Below are 17,127 nucleotides of genomic sequence, written 5' to 3'. Positions count from 1 at the left end.
TTTAGTCTCGGTTTGAGACACGAACCCTTTAGTCCCGGTTCGTGTCTCAAATCGAGACTAAAGGTCCCATTTGAACCGAGAGTAATGCCTTCCCGACCCCCTAGCCGCTCAAACCGGGACTAATGCTCACATTAGTCCCGGTTCGTAATGCAACCGGGACTAAAGGGTGCATTGAGGTTGGACCAAAGTCCTGTTTTTTACTAGTGAAGTCAATCTATACAAATCTCATTAATACAGTGCATATTTTTCATAGGCAACAAATTTGAAAGACAAGAATTCCTACAGTACTAGATTAAAATTTCCATGTGGTTTCTACAGAGGGAGATAATACTTAATAAGGATAAGCTGTCAAAAACAAACTGATAGGGATGTAAAAGGTCTTGCTTTTGTGATCAAGGGGAAACAATTCACCTTCTTTTTGCCCGCCTATTTGCTACTTTGATTTGGCGTTGCCTCCACCAACGAATATTTACAATCTGTTTGCAAATTGGATCGGTGGTATTCATCACAAGTTTAAGCAACATAGCAGTGTGGAAGCATGTGCCCTTTTATGGAAATTTGGAATTGCCGGAGCGGTTGCTTTTTTATCCAATCATCTAATCCAAAACAATTGCAGCCTATTTTCAAGGCTACAGCGTCTAGCTGTACATGATCATCTTCAGCATGTGGATGCTCAGGAGCATATCGTGAATGAGTGCAGCCATTTGAAGACAAATATATGGGCATTATTCAACCGGTTTGGCTGGCGAGTTGGTAATAGATTTTGTGTTAGAGACATGTAATCCTTTATCTTGATCGGTTGTGGTTTGGTTTGTACTTTCCGTCGATGATTTAGAATGTTGGAGAAAGAAGAAGAAAATTAAGATATGGAAAAAAGACAGAAATTGTATACAATGACATTGTATAACAACTTATTAGTTTGAAAAAGGGATGTAGTGCAGTTTGGTAGAGCGTTTGTTTGGGGTGAAAAATGTCATGTGGTCAAATCCTGTCATCCCTACCTTAGGCTACCTACCTGGTTTTTCTTTCTTATGGGCAGCAGGGACGAGGTCAATTAAAGTAAAGTGGGTACTTCTTAATAATATGGTTGTGTGTATTATGATGGTGTAGATGCCGGCCGGGTCAACACTCTTTTCGGAAGAAAGAAATGTTCATCGTGGATTCAAATGTTGAAGCCAGCTAGATTTGTCAAATGGTCTGGTTACTTGCAGCTTTGACGGCCGCTTAGCCGCCCCAAGGAGAGAGACGCCATCACTTTCATCATCACCCAACTTCGAGCGATGGCTCTCCGGATGGCTCCACCGCTTCCCCCGCCACCACCGGAACCAGATTAGACCGTCGTCATCACGCCTCCGCCACCGCCGTCTATGTGTTGTTTCGTCTTGCGTCTGTGTTGGGCTTGTTGTGCTGTGCCCACAGCGGAACTTGGGTATGTTTGTGTTTGTGTGTGTGAGTGTTGGTCCTTGCCTGCGGTGGCGTTGTGTTGGTGTGTGGTGTGTTCAGTTGCTACCTTGATACTTTGTGTTTGGTGGTTGCTTTATTTATAAAGCGGGGCCAAAGCCTTTTTCGATAATATTGATTGGCACTAATTAAACTTTGATTAGCATCAGTTTACTAAAGATATTATCTAGTAAATCCATGGGGGTGAGGTGAACCCAATGCCATATATAGTGTTAGCTCCACACCTGCTACTAAGTGATATGCTTATGTCTTCATCGAGGAGGAAAATACAATGGCGAGTAGAGCTGCTTGAGGCCACGGAAGAGAATCAACGGTGCAGTTGTGGCCGGTACATAGTAGCGTGGGATACCCCTGTGCAAAGATATGTCAGGCGCGCCCGGCGGCCGCGATTACAATGACAACGAGCAGAAGCGCGGGGGCTCGAAGCTGCGGTCGATGAAGCGGACCATCGGTGGAAGAGCACAGGCATCATGGGGAGCTGCACGGCGACAACGGCTGCAACGATGGGCTCTGGCGGCGGTGGGGCGTTGAAAAAGAGACACACCATTTAGCTTCATATTTGAGCATCTCCCTTCATATTTGAGCTTCATTCTAAACACATGAGTTTTATCCGCGCAAAAATAAAAATAGGAACACATAAGCTGTAAACTTGTATAACTAGTAAGCTTGCACACACTATATCGAACATGTGTACAATAGTTTTTTTTCTGAAGAAATATGGTATTCCACTTAAACAGGGTGGCTAGCACGATCGCTAATCACCAAAGCAACAACAAAGCCAGGGGCATTTTCAGCCCAAACAGAGAACGGCACATGCGCCTCAAAACCATGTCGTGCTAACGCATGCACGACTCTATTACATTCACGGCGGCAAAACCTGAAATCAACTTTCTCAAGAGACATACATCACATGCTTCTACCGCCACCTTACTGAGATTAAACTGAAATACGAAGGTTGCAATCTGCTCGAATGAAGATGCGGTGGTGTATATAAAGGGCAATGACCTGAAATCACAATTCATGAGAACAAAGGTTGGCACACATTCATTTTTTTCATTCTAGCAGATGGTAGAGCAGATGGTAGAGCGCTCGCTTAGCATGCACGGGGATCGATACCCCACATCTAGCACGTTTGTGTAGGGTGAAAAATCTTCAAACCCTGGCGTCCCTACGTACCTATTTTTCTTCTTTGTGGGCAGCAACGGCGAGGTCGGTTAAAGTAAAGTGGGCACTTCTTAATAATATGGCTATGTGGATTATGATGATGTAGATGCCGGCCGGGTCAACCCTCTTTTCGGAAATGAAAAAGTTCATCGTGGATTCAAATGTTGAAGCCAGCTAGATTAGTCAATTGGTCATCTTCATATATTATATGTGTTGGGCACTAATTACACTTTGGTTAGCATCAGTTTACTGAAGATATTATATAGTAAATCCACGCCTGCTACTAAGGGAGATGTTTCTGTCTCCATCGACGAGGAAGATACAACGGCAAGCGAGAGGTGCTTGAAGCCACAGAAGAGAGAATCGATGGGGCAGCTGTGGCTGGGTATACACTAGCGTGGGATACCATTGCGCTAAGACATGTCGGGCGCGACGGCGGCCGACATGGCTACCAGCACACGAGCACAACGACCAGAGGCGGAGGGGCTCGAAGATGCAGTCTATGAAGCGGATCAAGGGTGGAAGAGCATGGCGACAACGGCTTCAACGGTGGGCTCTAGCGGGTGGTGGGATGTTTAAAGAGTGACACGCCATTTAGCTTCATACAGTTGAGCATCTCCCTTGGTCTCTCAGATACTTGAAGGCCTAGCTTTGTTATTGTTCCTGATGTCTCTCGTTCCCGCGTACATGTTATAACATCCATCTTCTAACTCCTCTCTCGTCCTCCCCTCAATTTGATCATTTCATCACTACATATCCAGTGCGCTATGCTAGTGCTACCAATATGTTGAGATGAATAGAATGACACCAGTTGACAGCCTATATATATATATATACAAGGGAAAGCATCCTCCATACAAGGGACGGTTGGGGAGCATTCAGTTCTTTCATCAGTCAAAACACATAAGTTTTATCCCCGCAAAAACAAAAATAGTAACACATTAAACCCATTAAGCGTAGGGAGAAGGGTGGCCAACCAGTTATGCCACATGACTCCAAGCTAGTTGGCCGCGGTGAGAAAACTTTTGAAATATATTTTTAAGATGGAGGCGAGGATTGTTTTTAAAGGTTTTTTTTAGATGAAGGTGAGGACCTCATGTATTTTTTAAATGAAAGGCTATGCAAAATGGCGCTTGCTGGTATGCTGCGGTGGTATTTTTTTTAATGGATGTGTGGAATTTTTTTCTGAGTTTTTTTTAGGTGAACGCGAGGACCCCATGTACTTTTAAAATGAAAATGTGCGCACCACTTTCTCTCAAACTACGCCACCTGTGACACCTCAACCAATAGTAAGTTGTAAGCCTATATAACTAGCAACCTTACACGTGCAACACCCATACTAGCACACATTATATGAAACATTTGTTTGTAGCTAATGCATGCGCAACTCTATTGAACGGGGTGTGCTCAAACGGAATATGGTATTCCACTTAAACGGGGTGGCTAGCACGATCGCTAATCACCAAAACAACAATGTCGGGGGCATGTTCAGTTCAAACAGAGAACGGCATAGGCGCCTCAAAACAAATGTTGTGTTAACGCATGCGCTACTCTATTACATTCACGGCGGCAAAACCTAGAATCAGCTTTCCCAAAAGACATACGGCAAGGCTTCTAGCCTCTCCGAGGAGGACCCCAATATCTGCAGCTTCATACTCTTCGGTCTTCAGGGCAGTCACCAAAGTTTGGCAGTCTGCCACATCATGTAGCTTCTTAGCTGTCAGCAATCCAGGCCTAGCTTCCGGTCCATCGACATATGTTCGGACGTTTTCGATGCGTATCGGACACTCCACTACAAGCAGAGAGTCCACTACATCCCAAAAGACTGGTCTAAAGGGAGTGTAGCACTCTCCCTTATAAGGAGGTCACTGACATTCCCCAAGGTCAGGTTCCTGACACCCCCATCCGCCTAGGGAAGCCCCCCTTAAGATGGCGTGGGGCCCAGCTCTGATACCACTTGTTAGCAACCCAGGTCTAGCTCCCTGTCCATCGACATACGTTCGGACGTTTCCGATGCGCATCGGACACTCTACTATAAGCGGAGAGCCCACTACATCCTAAAAGACCGGCCTAAAGGAAGTGTGGCACTCTCCCTTATAAGAAGGTCCTAGCCTTCTTTCATATTCGAGGTGGGACTAAAGTCACTAGCATTGCCCAAGGTCAGATTCCTGACACTAGCCCCTGCAGCTACGAAATCGCCGAACTCATCACGAACTGACAAAACCCTAAGCGCCCGTTCCGGAGTCCTCCTTATAGGCTGCATCAACATTTATTCCCATGAACACTGAATCCAGCAATCGCCAAGCCTGGCGTATTATCACCGGCGGACTGGATTAGAGCCTATCCGGGCTGAAATCTAACACATGCTTACTGATGACTGCACTGAACTCAGTTGTGCTCCTCTGTTTCTCCCCTGCGTTCACTTTATTTCTAGTTGTCCACCAGTCCCATAGCAGCACCCACAACTTTTACTGAAGAACACAACAGAGTTCTGAAGCAAGAATCGCACTCGATTTTGCTATTGCAGGTACTATGTCATGTTTTTCCTTGCTTCTTACACATGGCGTACTAGTGAGCCAAAAATATAACTGCTCCAGCGGCACAGGTGGTTCCTTGCTTTTCTGGGCTGAATTCCAGAGCTCGATGTCGTTCTTGATTTTGTGGAGCACCTACGAACGTGTATGTCAGATCTGACAGTAGAATATAGGGGTACGTATAGGAGGGCAGAGCCTAGCTACAGTGTGGTTGTACACTCGGATTTACGAGTTCAGGCCCCTCTCGAAAGAGGTAAAGACCCTACGTCTCGGTGCTGCGGGAGCTTCTTTTTCTGGAGTGTCGTGTTTCAAGAGGTGCGAACCCTTGTGCAGGGGTGGAGGGGCGGCTTATATAGAGTCCGCTGGCCCCTCATCATGGCCCTGGTACCCAAGGGTTCAATAAGAAAGTTAAAGGACGCGGGTGTTACTGTTAGAAACTAGGCGAGCTCAACAATGGCGAGAGGAGGTTTTGTGCCGCGTAAAAGTTGCAGCGTTTTCTGTCTTGCTTTATTCCTTATATCTGAAACGGGAAACGGATCGTGTCCGAGCTTTGCGGCCGCGCCATCCCACGGCCACTCTCGCACGTCCTCGCGATCCCACCGCGCGTGCTTGACTTCGTGCCATCCCACGATGCACGCTCGGCAGCTCGATCCTATCTAAAAGGAAAAGAACTGGTCATGGCACAAACAGACTCGTGCACATGCCGTGGAGTTCTGAAAACTAAAAGAAACTACCTATACTAGATACAAGGGCGCCAAGATTACAGGATCAATAAATCACCCCCTAATCTTGGTGTCCATTTGAAACTTCCATGATGCCGAGCTTGAGTCGCATCTCCGAGAACTTGACGCGCCCCAGCGCCTTGGTCAGGATGTCGGCGAGTTGTTCATTTGTGCTCACATGGTCAATGTCCACCACGCCTTCCTCAATGCACTGACGAATGTAATGGAAACGAACGTCGATGTGCTTACTTCGTTCATGGTGCACTGGGTTCTTGCTCAGCTCAATCGTGGACTTGTTGTCCACGTACAGCTTCACCGTCGCGTCAGGCTTGTTCGTCAGCTCGGCGAGGAGCCTGCTCAACCAGACAGCTTGGCAGCCTGCCTTCGCCGCTGCGATGTACTCCGCCTCGCAAGACGAGAGAGCCACCACCGATTGCTTCTGAGATGTCCACGTGATGATGCCGGAGTCGAGGAAGAATACGACGCCGGTGGTGCTCTTTCGGTCATCAATGTCTCCAGCGAAATCGCTGTCACTGAACCCCACCAAAACGGGCTCGCCGGTGGTGCCCTTCACATACCTGCACCCGTAGCCGGCCGTCCCGCTGATGTAGCGCAAGATCTGCCTCACAGCCGCCCAGTGTGAAGCAGTGGGTGCCTCCATGTACCTGCTCACTATCCCGACGGCATGTGTGATGTCGGGTCGAGTGTTGCAGAGGTACCGGAGACTGCCAACGATGCTCCGGTAGCTAGTGGCGTCCATCACGTCTCCGCCTCGCGCCTTGCTCAGCTGCAGGCGGTTCTGCATCGGGGTGTGACAGGCATTGCAGCCCATCATGCCTGCAGCTTCCAGGATCTTCTCCACATAGGCTTTCTGACAGAGTGTGATTGTGCCTGCCTCTTGCCTGACCTCGATCCCCAAATAGTAGCTCAGGAGACCGAGATCGCTCATCTCGAACAGCTCGTGCATCTGATCCTTGAACGCGGCTGTCTCGTTGGCGTTCGTGCCGGTGATGATCAGGTCATCGACGTAGACGCCGACGAGTAACGTGGCCAAGCTGCTGTCCCTTTTGTACACGGCGTGCTCGACGGTGCTCCTCTCGAACCCGAGCGATGCCAGAGAGGCATCGAGCTTGAAGTTCCAGGCGCGTGGTGCCTGATGAAGCCCGTACAAGGCCTTGCGCAGCCTGAGCACCTTGTGCTCGCCGTCGGGGTCGATGTAGCCCGGTGGTTGGTGCACGTAGACCTCCTCCACCAGGTCGCCGTTGAGGAACGCAGACTTCACGTCCATGTGGTGCACCTGCCACCCGCGGTGCGCGGCAAGCGCCAGCAGCAGCCGCACGGTCTCCAGTCTCGCCACCGGCGCGAATACCTCGTCGAAGTCCACCCCCTGTCGCTGTGCATACCCTTTCGCGACAAGGCGCGCTTTGTGCTTGACCACCTCACCGGCAGCATCCCTTTTCACCTTGTAGACCCACTTGAGCCCGATGGCCTTGTGGCCGGGCGGGAGCGTGGCGAGCTCCCATGTGTTGTTGCTGCGGATCGACGCCAGCTCGGCGTCCATGGCGCTCTTCCATCCTGCCTGGGTCAGCGCGGCGTCCACTGACACAGGTTCTTCTGCTGCCACCATACACAGCTCGTCGTCGAGCTCCTCCACATCATCTCCCGTTATGTAGTCGTCGTAGAACGGGTTGGGCTTGATGATGCCGTGACGTGCCCTCGTGATCATCGGGTGTTGTGGCCCTGGGGATGTCGGGGAGGCCTCTCCCGTGCTGGTCCCCGCAGCAGCTGAAGAAGATGCAGCAGCTGACCCTGGCGCGGTGCAGTCCTCGAGAGGGCTGGGTGGCGGCGTGCGGCCCGTACGAGCCGCGCTCCCCGCACTCTGCTTGCCAGGGACGTAGGCCGCCGTCGTCGCCGTGGTGACTGGGTGCACGTATACCTCGACATGGAACGGCGCGGCGTCAGCGGCCGCTCCCTCCTTGTTCCATTCCCACCGAGCGCCTTCATCGAAGATGACATCGCGCGACACGTGCACACAATTCTTCACAGGGTCGTAGACGCGATATGCCGCCGACCCAGGCTCGTACCCGAGGAACACCATGGGGGTGCTCCGATCATCCAGCTTCGCCGGGTTCGGCTTGGTCACCTTCACGTGTGCAACACACCCAAAGACACGCAAATAACTCACATCTGGCTTGTAGCCGTGCCATACCTCGAATGGGGTTTGTCCATCCACGCTCTTCGTCGGTGATCTGTTCAGGAGATAAACCGTGGTGGTCACGGCTTCTCCCCAAAACCTTGCCGGAACGCCCATGGCCTTCATCAAGCTGCGCGCGGTGGAGACAATCGTCTGGTTTCGGCGCTCGACGACCCCGTTCTGCTGGGGTGAGTACGGCGCCGTCAGTTGACGCCCGATACCCTCGTCAGCGCAGTACTCAGCGAACGTGGCCACGGTGAACTCGCCACCACGGTCAGTCCGGAGTAGGCGCAGCTTGCGCCCCGTCTCCACCTCCGCTCCAGCCCTGAACCGCTTGATCGCCGTTGCTGCCTGGTCCTTCGTCGTCAGCAGTGTGAGCCACATATACCTGCTCTTGTCGTCGACAAGGAGCAGGAAGTAGCGCCTACCGGCTGGTGTAGCCGGCGTGATCGGGCCGCAAATGTCCCCGTGCACCAAGTCGAGGATGTCCTCGGCCCGCTTCTTTGCCTGTTGGGGAAACGGTGCTCGGCGCTGCTTTCCGGCTAGGCAGCCGTCGCAAAACTGCTCGACGTGGTCGATGTGCGGCAGCCCTCGCACCATGCCATGGCGCGCGAGTTTCTTGAGAGCGTCGAAGTTGAGGTGGCCGTAGCGTGCATGCCACCTCCAAGAATCATTGGAGTGCACCGCCGCGAGACACACCGGCCTCGCAATGTCCAGCTTGACGGTGTACAGCCGGTTGCGTGCTCGTGGTACTTTGACGAACAGATTCTGTCGCCTGTCGAACAGCTTCAGGAACCCGTTGGCGAGGTCGATGCGGCAGCCGTTCTCCTCGAGCTGCCCGAGGCTGACGATGTTGCTCCGCAGACGCGGGATGTAGTACGCGTCGGTCAACGCTCGATGGTCCCCGTTGCCGCAGGCAAACAGGATTGTTCCCCGCCCCTTGATTTCCACCACTGACCCGTCGCCGAATTTCACCGTGCCGCCCACCGTGGTGATCAGCTCGGTGAAGACGTCGCGGCGGCCGGTCATGTGGTTGCTGGCACCGGTATCCAGCACCCACGTGTCATTTCCCTGGTGTGCGGAGGCGAGGAAGACGCGGTCCTCCACGAGGCTGACGCGCTCCAGCTTGCCGATCGCGATCGGCGTGGGCGCGTCCTTCGTCGTGCCCTGGTCCGTGACCGCCATCAGGAGTGCCGGCCCATCGATGTCGGGCTTGTCCTCCTCCGCCGCGGCCAGGTGAGCTTGCTGGCGTCGCTCCCTGCGTTCCCGTCGTGGCTCCGGACAGTCACGGGATATGTGCCCTGCATACTTGTTGCAGTTGTAGCACTTGATCCCCGACCTGTCCTGTTCGCCGTTTGGACCACGACGATCGTTGCCGTTGTGCTTGTTCTTGCCGCGGCCGTTGCTCTTTGAGCCGCCGCCGTTCGAGCCGGATCCCTGTCCGTGCTCCTTCTGCTTGCCGTGGGCCAACCACTGCTCCTCCGTGAGCAGTAGCTGGCTGCCAATGCGCTCCACCGTCCCGATCGAGCATCTTTCCGCCGAGGAGCGCAGGCGTCCGATCAACTCCTCGACGGACATGCCGTTGAGATCGAGGAGAGTCTCGATCGAGCAGGCGATCTGCGCGTACTGGCTAGGCACTTCACGAAGGAATTTCTGAACTATTTTTACCTCGTCCACTACGTCGCCGAGAGATCGCAGGTTGTTGGCGAGGTTGGTGATGCGCATGCCGAACGCGTCGAGCGTCTCGCCGTCCTTGAAGGCGATCTGCTCGAACTCCTTGCGGAGGCGCTGCGCCGTGGCCTCCCGTGCACGGCTGACACCCATGCGCATCAGCTTGATTGCCTCCCATGCGTTCGCCGCCGTCTCCTTGACCGCGAGAACCGGCACCATCTCTGGGGGCACCGCACGCAGCAGTGCAGAGAGCGCTGCCATGTCCTCGCGATCGCCCGGCTCGCCCATGCCGGACACCGCCTCCCACAACCCTTGCGCGCGCAGGTTGATTTTCATCACCAGCGCCCACTCAATGTAATTGGTGGCTGTGAGGGTGGGGTAGACGATGTTGGCGCCGAAGTTCGTGCGCTCCTGCACGACGCGCTCGTGGATGATCACCTCCTTGCCGCCCCGCCGGACGACGCTGCGCCCCCGGCTCCGTCCTCGCTCCCTCTCCGCCGCAGCCCCGGTGTCGCCTCCCGACATGTTGATGCGCGGCGCCGGCGTGCGTTCGCCGTCGTTGGACGTCATCGCCGCCCTGGATCGATAGCTGCTCTGATGCCAATTGTTAGAAACTAGGCGAGCTCAACAATGGCGAGAGGAGGTTTTGTGCCGCGTAAAAGTTGCAGCGTTTTCTGTCTTGCTTTATTCCTTATATCTGAAACGGGAAACGGATCGTGTCCGAGCTTTGCGGCCGCGCCATCCCACGGCCACTCTCGCACGTCCTCGCGATCCCACCGCGCGTGCTTGACTTCGTGTCATCCCACGATGCACGCTCGGCAGCTCGATCCTATCTAAAAGGAAAAGAACTGGTCATGGCACAAACAGACTCGTGCACATGCCGTGGAGTTCTGAAAACTAAAAGAAACTACCTATACTAGATACAAGGGCGCCAAGATTACAGGATCAATAGTTACAAGGAACGCCAGCATTAGATGTTCTTCAAGGCGTCGAACCGAGCGTCCGACCGTAACTGTCTCAGAGTGACCCTAGGTCTTCTGTGGTTGAGTGACGCTTGGTACTCTGAGTGAGCAGAGACGGTCGAGTGTTGGTGAGGCCTCCGAGTGAATCCTGCGTCCGAGTGACTTGTAAGTTGCAGGTACCCCAGTCGATGACTCCTTCATTGTATATGGCAGGTTGCGCTCTGACAGGTGTGCCACCAGATGAGGTAAAACAGCGAAGACCAAGCCTTACGGTGAGGCTGAGGGTAGCGCAGCACGCCCCTACAAGCCCCAGTCAAGCATGGAGGTCGTGGTCGAGCTTAGACTGTGGCAGCCTACAAGAGAGCAGCAGCTAATCCCAAAGTTGGATCGTGTAGGGGCACGTGGACAGCAGGTGCAGAGGGTTCTTCGGCGAGGCGAGGCATGGGGCGCATGAGGGGTTGTGCGGCCATCCTCTCTGTCTTCATCAAGGAGAAAGATACAATGGCCGCGAGAGGTGCTTGAGGCCACGGAAGAGAATCAACACGAACTCGGTGTAGTTGAGTCTTTGTACCCAGTATGATGGGTTGCCCTCGCCAAGGATGTGTCGGCACGCCGGCTGGCCGGCGCAATTGCAAGCATGCGTGCATGTCGACCAAAGACGCAGGGGCTCGAGGATGCGGCCGATGAAGCGGACTATCAGCGGAAGAGCATATGTATCGTGGGGAGCTGCATGTCGGCAATGGCTGAAACGATGGGCTCTAGCGGTGGTGGGATGTTGAAAGAGAGGCATACCATTTAGCTTTATTTTTTATTTTTTTTTTTTTGACGAAAAGGCAGGATCACTGCTTTTCATTGCGCTTAGAAGGAATAAAGGTCACAAATTACAAGAGAAGAATAGGAAGGGGTTTAGCTCGAGAAGTTACATCAATCAGGTTCTAAGGGTCGCTCGACAAGTTGTAGAACTCTCCTACGACCAGCATCAATCCAATCCTTGGCTTCAACTTGAATCTTCTCGAACAGGGGTCTTGCACTGCACGATGAATTAGTGAATACCCTCGCATTTCTTTCTTTCCAGATGTTCCACCACACAAGAGCAATAATGGACCGCCAAGTCTTTGCCTTGTCCTTGGTCATCGCCGAACTGGAGCGTTGCCACCAGCTAGTGAGGGACTCCCCATTGTTGGCCATCAAACCATTTAGCTTTATGGTTAAACATCTCCCTTCATTTCCGAACCACAGCAAGGGGACGCTCTGCTAGTGTATTCCCATGTACATGTTGTAACATCTGACTAATTCTTCTTTCATTCTCCCCTTAATTTGATCATCTCATCACCACATATGTAGTGTACTAAGGTAGTTCTATCAATATGGTGAAATGAATAGAACAACAATGGTTGAAGATCTCTATATATACAACGGAAGTCATCCTTCACATAAGAGACGGTTGGGGCTTGGGGGTATTCAATACTTTCATTGGTTGAAACACATAAGTTGCACCCCCGGAAAATAAAAGAAACACATAAGTTTTAAACTTGTAAAAGATGGCTAGTATATGAAAGTAAATGTTGTTTTGAAGAAAAAAAAGGTGTAAATACGAGTCCTAATTCGCATACTCAAAGCGTTCAACCGGAAAATAACTATACATGTACATTCTCACCCAAGTGAGCCCTGCTCATTTCTTAGATGGGCTAATAGTTGGAAATCTCTTCCTATATATACCTAAGTCCATCATGACTACCTTATTTATCATAATATGCAGCTTATTCATCTCATCTCATATGTCCCACACATGTCACCTCCCATTTAAATGCACATGCAAGCCATCCACATCATTAAGCGCATGTCATCAATCAACTTTTCACTTTTCACCACATGCACGCCCTCCACATCATCAAACGCCCATGCAACCATTGAAATCTTCAATTTTCACTTTCTACCATATTCAAGCCCTCCATATCATCAAAGAACATGAGGTAAAAGCACCGGAGGTCCTAAAACTTGTCTAAGGTGATGGTTTAGTCCTAGAACTTGCAAAAGTGAACTATGTAGTCATAGAACTTGTCCAAGATGTGGAAAGTTAGTCCTGAGCTAATCACAGACGACCAAATTGCATCAGATGGCCCGGTCCAGTCGTTGGTGAATGTTTTGCAGATACCCCCCCCCCCCTACCATTTTGTGATTTCAACCTGCATTACACCTACATGAATTAATTTTGTCTAACTGATTATTGGTCCATTCTGACCACAGCTACCATCATGAGCAACAACGTAGTAAAAAGATAGATGCACTGCTTGGTTCGCTAAAATGGACCATCAGTTATTGAACTGTACCTCTACTTACTGCTTGGTACTCCAAACTCTTTTTATTGAGTATCAGGGTATCGTAAAAAATCTCAAATTGATTGGGCTAGAGAACAAAGAGAAAAAAACAACGACAAAGAATGTCGTGATCCATGCGTTTGAAACATTGTCTCTTTTGGCTACTCTGTTTTGATTTACTTTTCTAGATTCCAAAATAATGGAAGATGAAAAAAAGATGCATTCCCTTCTCTTTATGCTTTTTGTGGCTGTCACGCTGAAGATCGATCAATTTCACGGGATAGCTCGGTAAGCCTGCAAGTGATCTTCAAATGGCAGGGCTGCGGCCACAAGCAATACATGACTGGCTAATAATTAGAACACATTGCTGAAGGCTTCGTAACATTTGCCTCTTATCAAGATCTAAACTGTCGTGGAATTGTCACGGCAGATGTCCTTAGTGCCAGGACTTAGTCGCGAGGCCAACGCATCTATGTGGTAGCTTGAGAGGGGTTGAGCGGGACGAGAGACGCGATGTTTTACCCAGGTTTGGCCCCTCACGGTGGAGGTAAAAGCCTACATCCTGCTTCATCGATATTGATGATCTTGACCACGGTTACAAGAGTGCTCTATCTCGAGAGCTATTGTCTAAACCTAACTTGTCCAACTTGTGGAACTTGTCAATCTTATGGGGAGCCTTGCCCCTCCTTATATAAGTTGAAGGGGCCGGCCTACATGTAGAGTTCTAGTAGGATTAGGACTAGTCTCTTTTCTATTACAAGACGGATAGCAATCCAGGTCTTATTCAAACTGTTTAAGTCGGCCTGCTAGGCCACCTCCCATGATGGACCGCAGCCTACCTCCGTGAGGATACCCGTGTCCCATATCCACGACAGTAGCTCCCGAGCTTTCGGGTGACTCGAAGAGTCGGGCGGAAGGTCTTGATTTTGTTGATGCTTTTGTCTTCCTTGAACGCGGAGCTTTTTTCCGGGTCGTTGACATAATGGATGCCGAAATGTGGATGAAGAGATTGCCAGGCATGAAGCGTTGACGTTGATGTTGCCGGGTTGTCCTCCCAGGCTGGATTCTGTCTCCAAGCCGGGTCTTTCGAATTTTTTCCAACCCCAATAGCATGTATATCATCTGTAGCCCCCGAGCGCCGGGTTTGTTTAGGCCTTTAACAACCCGGGGGTCTGTGAACTTGTGTTTTGGTAACGAACAAAGTCCATTTTTTCACAAATTCTGGGTTGATAGCCCCCGAGGCTCAAGGCGACTCGAGGAGTTGTCTTGAGGCTCTTTGTTCCTGAAATAAAACACATGAATGCATTACACCGTTCGTGATGTATAAAACAAAATTAAATAGTAATTTCAATGACTTTGTCAAGTTGTGTTTAAGTTGTTAATCATTCGACTTGACTAAATAGGCTTTCGCGTGGACTTTTTTCATGGAATATGATATGTTCAGGGTCGATAAAGTCCATGATAGGCATCAGAGTCGATTGACAATACCATACCCACTACTTGGTCGGTTACGAGTTGCATCTGACTTAGTAAAGAACGAACGTAAAATTATTTCGCTGATATGTAAGGCACCCATGTTTGAACTGTACATCGTGGCAAATAGTCCTCTTTGGTAACCTTACGACTCAACCTTATGAGAAGAAACGATAGCCCCCGAGATTAACTCAAAGGTGTTGGATATATTTAATTGACTGGGAGAAAAATGAAATTTAAATATAAAAGAGACTTAGCTTGTTTTTATGATGTGGCATAAGCCAGTGGACCGTTGGGGTCGACCGCAGCGAGGCAGTATGACGATCCCGCGTAGGAGTCACAAATCGGTAACCCAGCTGATGGTTCGAGCCGGCGGCGGAAGCTGGAATTTTTGAAGACCTGTAGCCGAAAAACCGCCGAACAGGAGATGGCGTAGCGCAAGTCAGCTTGGTTGATGTTGATTAAGCTCTGCTGTGAGGGCGCGCTGGGAGCGGCAATTTGGCCATTATTGAACACTGAATCATGTTGCACAATTCTTCAGTTAGCTAGGTGTTCATTCTTTCTTCAGTTTCTTCAGAATAAGCGGCCTGCGGTACGCCAGGAGGGTCTGGAGACGAACGTGGCAGTTCGGGGTGCAGCCACTGACCCGGCAGCGGAGTCATGAAGCGCTGGGCGGTTTAGGAACGCCGGCGGGTTGAACCTGTGATGGAAAACGACGCAGCGACGACACGGTGCGGGCACGGCCACGGGAACGCAACAGAGCAAGGAGGGATGGGGGCGCGTAATGGCGGCCGAACGCGGCGGTGGAGAAGCGCACCCACGGGCAACGCAGCAGGCCGCGGGGGTGCTCGGGAGCGGGACGGGGGAGCCGGTCGGCGACTCGGCGCGGAACCCAAATCCAATCCAGTTCCGGATCCGTGGCTCGGTCTGATGCCCTCGCGCTTAGTCGGGGCGGTTTCAACAGTGCAGCAGTACGAGGAGCAGAGGAGCAGCATTAGAGGCCGGCTTGGGAGTGAATTCTGCTTGGAAGAGCGGGGACGCCACGGCGGTGACTCGGAGCAGAGGCGGCGAGGCGACTCAGCGGCAGTGTGGATGCGCAGGATCAGCTGCGGCGCGTGGAATGCGGCAAGGCGGGAACGCGCCAGACGCGGATGTAAGCCTGCATGGGCATAGAAGAGCGGAGGCAGCGAGGTGAGGCCGTGCGGCCACGGCGGCTCACGGCCGGCCCGACGGAGATCGGTGAAGCTAGACCGGCCACGGTGGCTCCGGCAGGCCATGACGGCTCGGCACAGGGCCACAATAGGTCGGTGACTTAGCATGGTGCAGAGGGCCGGCGGAGGTGAGGCCCGAGATCCGGACGGCGGCTCTTTGCAGATGGCGGCAGCTGTGGCGTACGCTGTGAAGCGGGGGCAGCTCGGAGCAAAGGTCGAGCAAGGGCGGCTCAACGGCGACTGTGGCATGGCAAAGTCAACAGTCGGTTTGGCCGAGCGTGACGGCGATGCGGCACGGAATGGTCGAGCAACAGCCGGTTTTGTTTAAACCTCTCATATCATAAATCCGGTCCAACAAATCTTGAAACTGATGCCGATCCTGTCAAACCGGCTCCTTTTTATCCGGAAAGTTGCAAGCTCCTCAATCCCTAGAAAAAAAATCTCCCCAAGAACTAAACACCACCGTGCGCGAGCTTCACGGTGGGCGCCAACTGTCGTGGAATTGTCACGGCTGATGTCCTTAGTGTCAGGATTTAGTCGCGAGGCCAACGCATCTATGTGGTAGCTTGAGAGGGGTTGAGGAGGACGAGAGACGCGATGTTTTACCCAGATTCGGCCCCTCACGGTGGAGGTAAAAGCCTACATCCTGCTTCATTGATATTGATGATCATGACCACGGTTACAAGAGTGCTCTATCTCGAGAGCTATTGTCTAAACCTAACTTGTCCAACTTGTGAAACTTGTCAATTTTCTGGGAGCCTTGCCCCTCCTTATATAAGTTGAAGGGGCCGGCCTACATGTAGAGTCCTAGTAGGATCAGGACTAGTCTCTTTTTTATTACAAGACGGATAGCAATCCAGGTCTTATTCAAACTGTTTAAGTCGGCCTGCTGGGCCACCTCCCATGATGGGCCGCGGCCTACCTCCGTGAGAATACCCGTGTCCCATATCCACGACATAAACCTTGACATTTCTTCTTCGGCTGTCTGACCTATGGCACCACCACTACTCCCGATGTCTTCTATCCCCGTAGATCTTACATCTCGACTGTTTTCCTATCTCATCGTCTACTCCACATGCATGTGTGACCGACACATATTTGATGTAGTAAGCTATTGTTGCGACTATTCTTTACCAAAATGTAAAAATGAAATAAAAACATGAAGGTTCCTATATATAGGACAATGGCCTGATAGCATTCTTCATGGACATAAAAGGTTGGTAGGCATTCATTGTTTTCCCGTAAGTTGAATGCCACGGGTTGCCCTAGTTCTGATAGCAAGTAAAATAATGAAAATACTTTTTTCCCTTCAATTATTCAACCGAGTGTCGATTTGGTGTCTTAGAACCAAAACCTAATAAGTTATACTTTCACATTTCAAAATTATATATAGTTTTCTTTCTTTTTGCGATGAGAA

The sequence above is a fragment of the Triticum dicoccoides genome, chromosome 5A, assembly GCF_002162155.2.
Source record: "Triticum dicoccoides isolate Atlit2015 ecotype Zavitan chromosome 5A, WEW_v2.0, whole genome shotgun sequence".
Taxonomy (NCBI): domain Eukaryota; kingdom Viridiplantae; phylum Streptophyta; class Magnoliopsida; order Poales; family Poaceae; genus Triticum; species Triticum dicoccoides.
The sequence above is the reverse complement of the archived record's forward strand: the minus strand, read 5'-3'. Positions refer to the sequence as shown.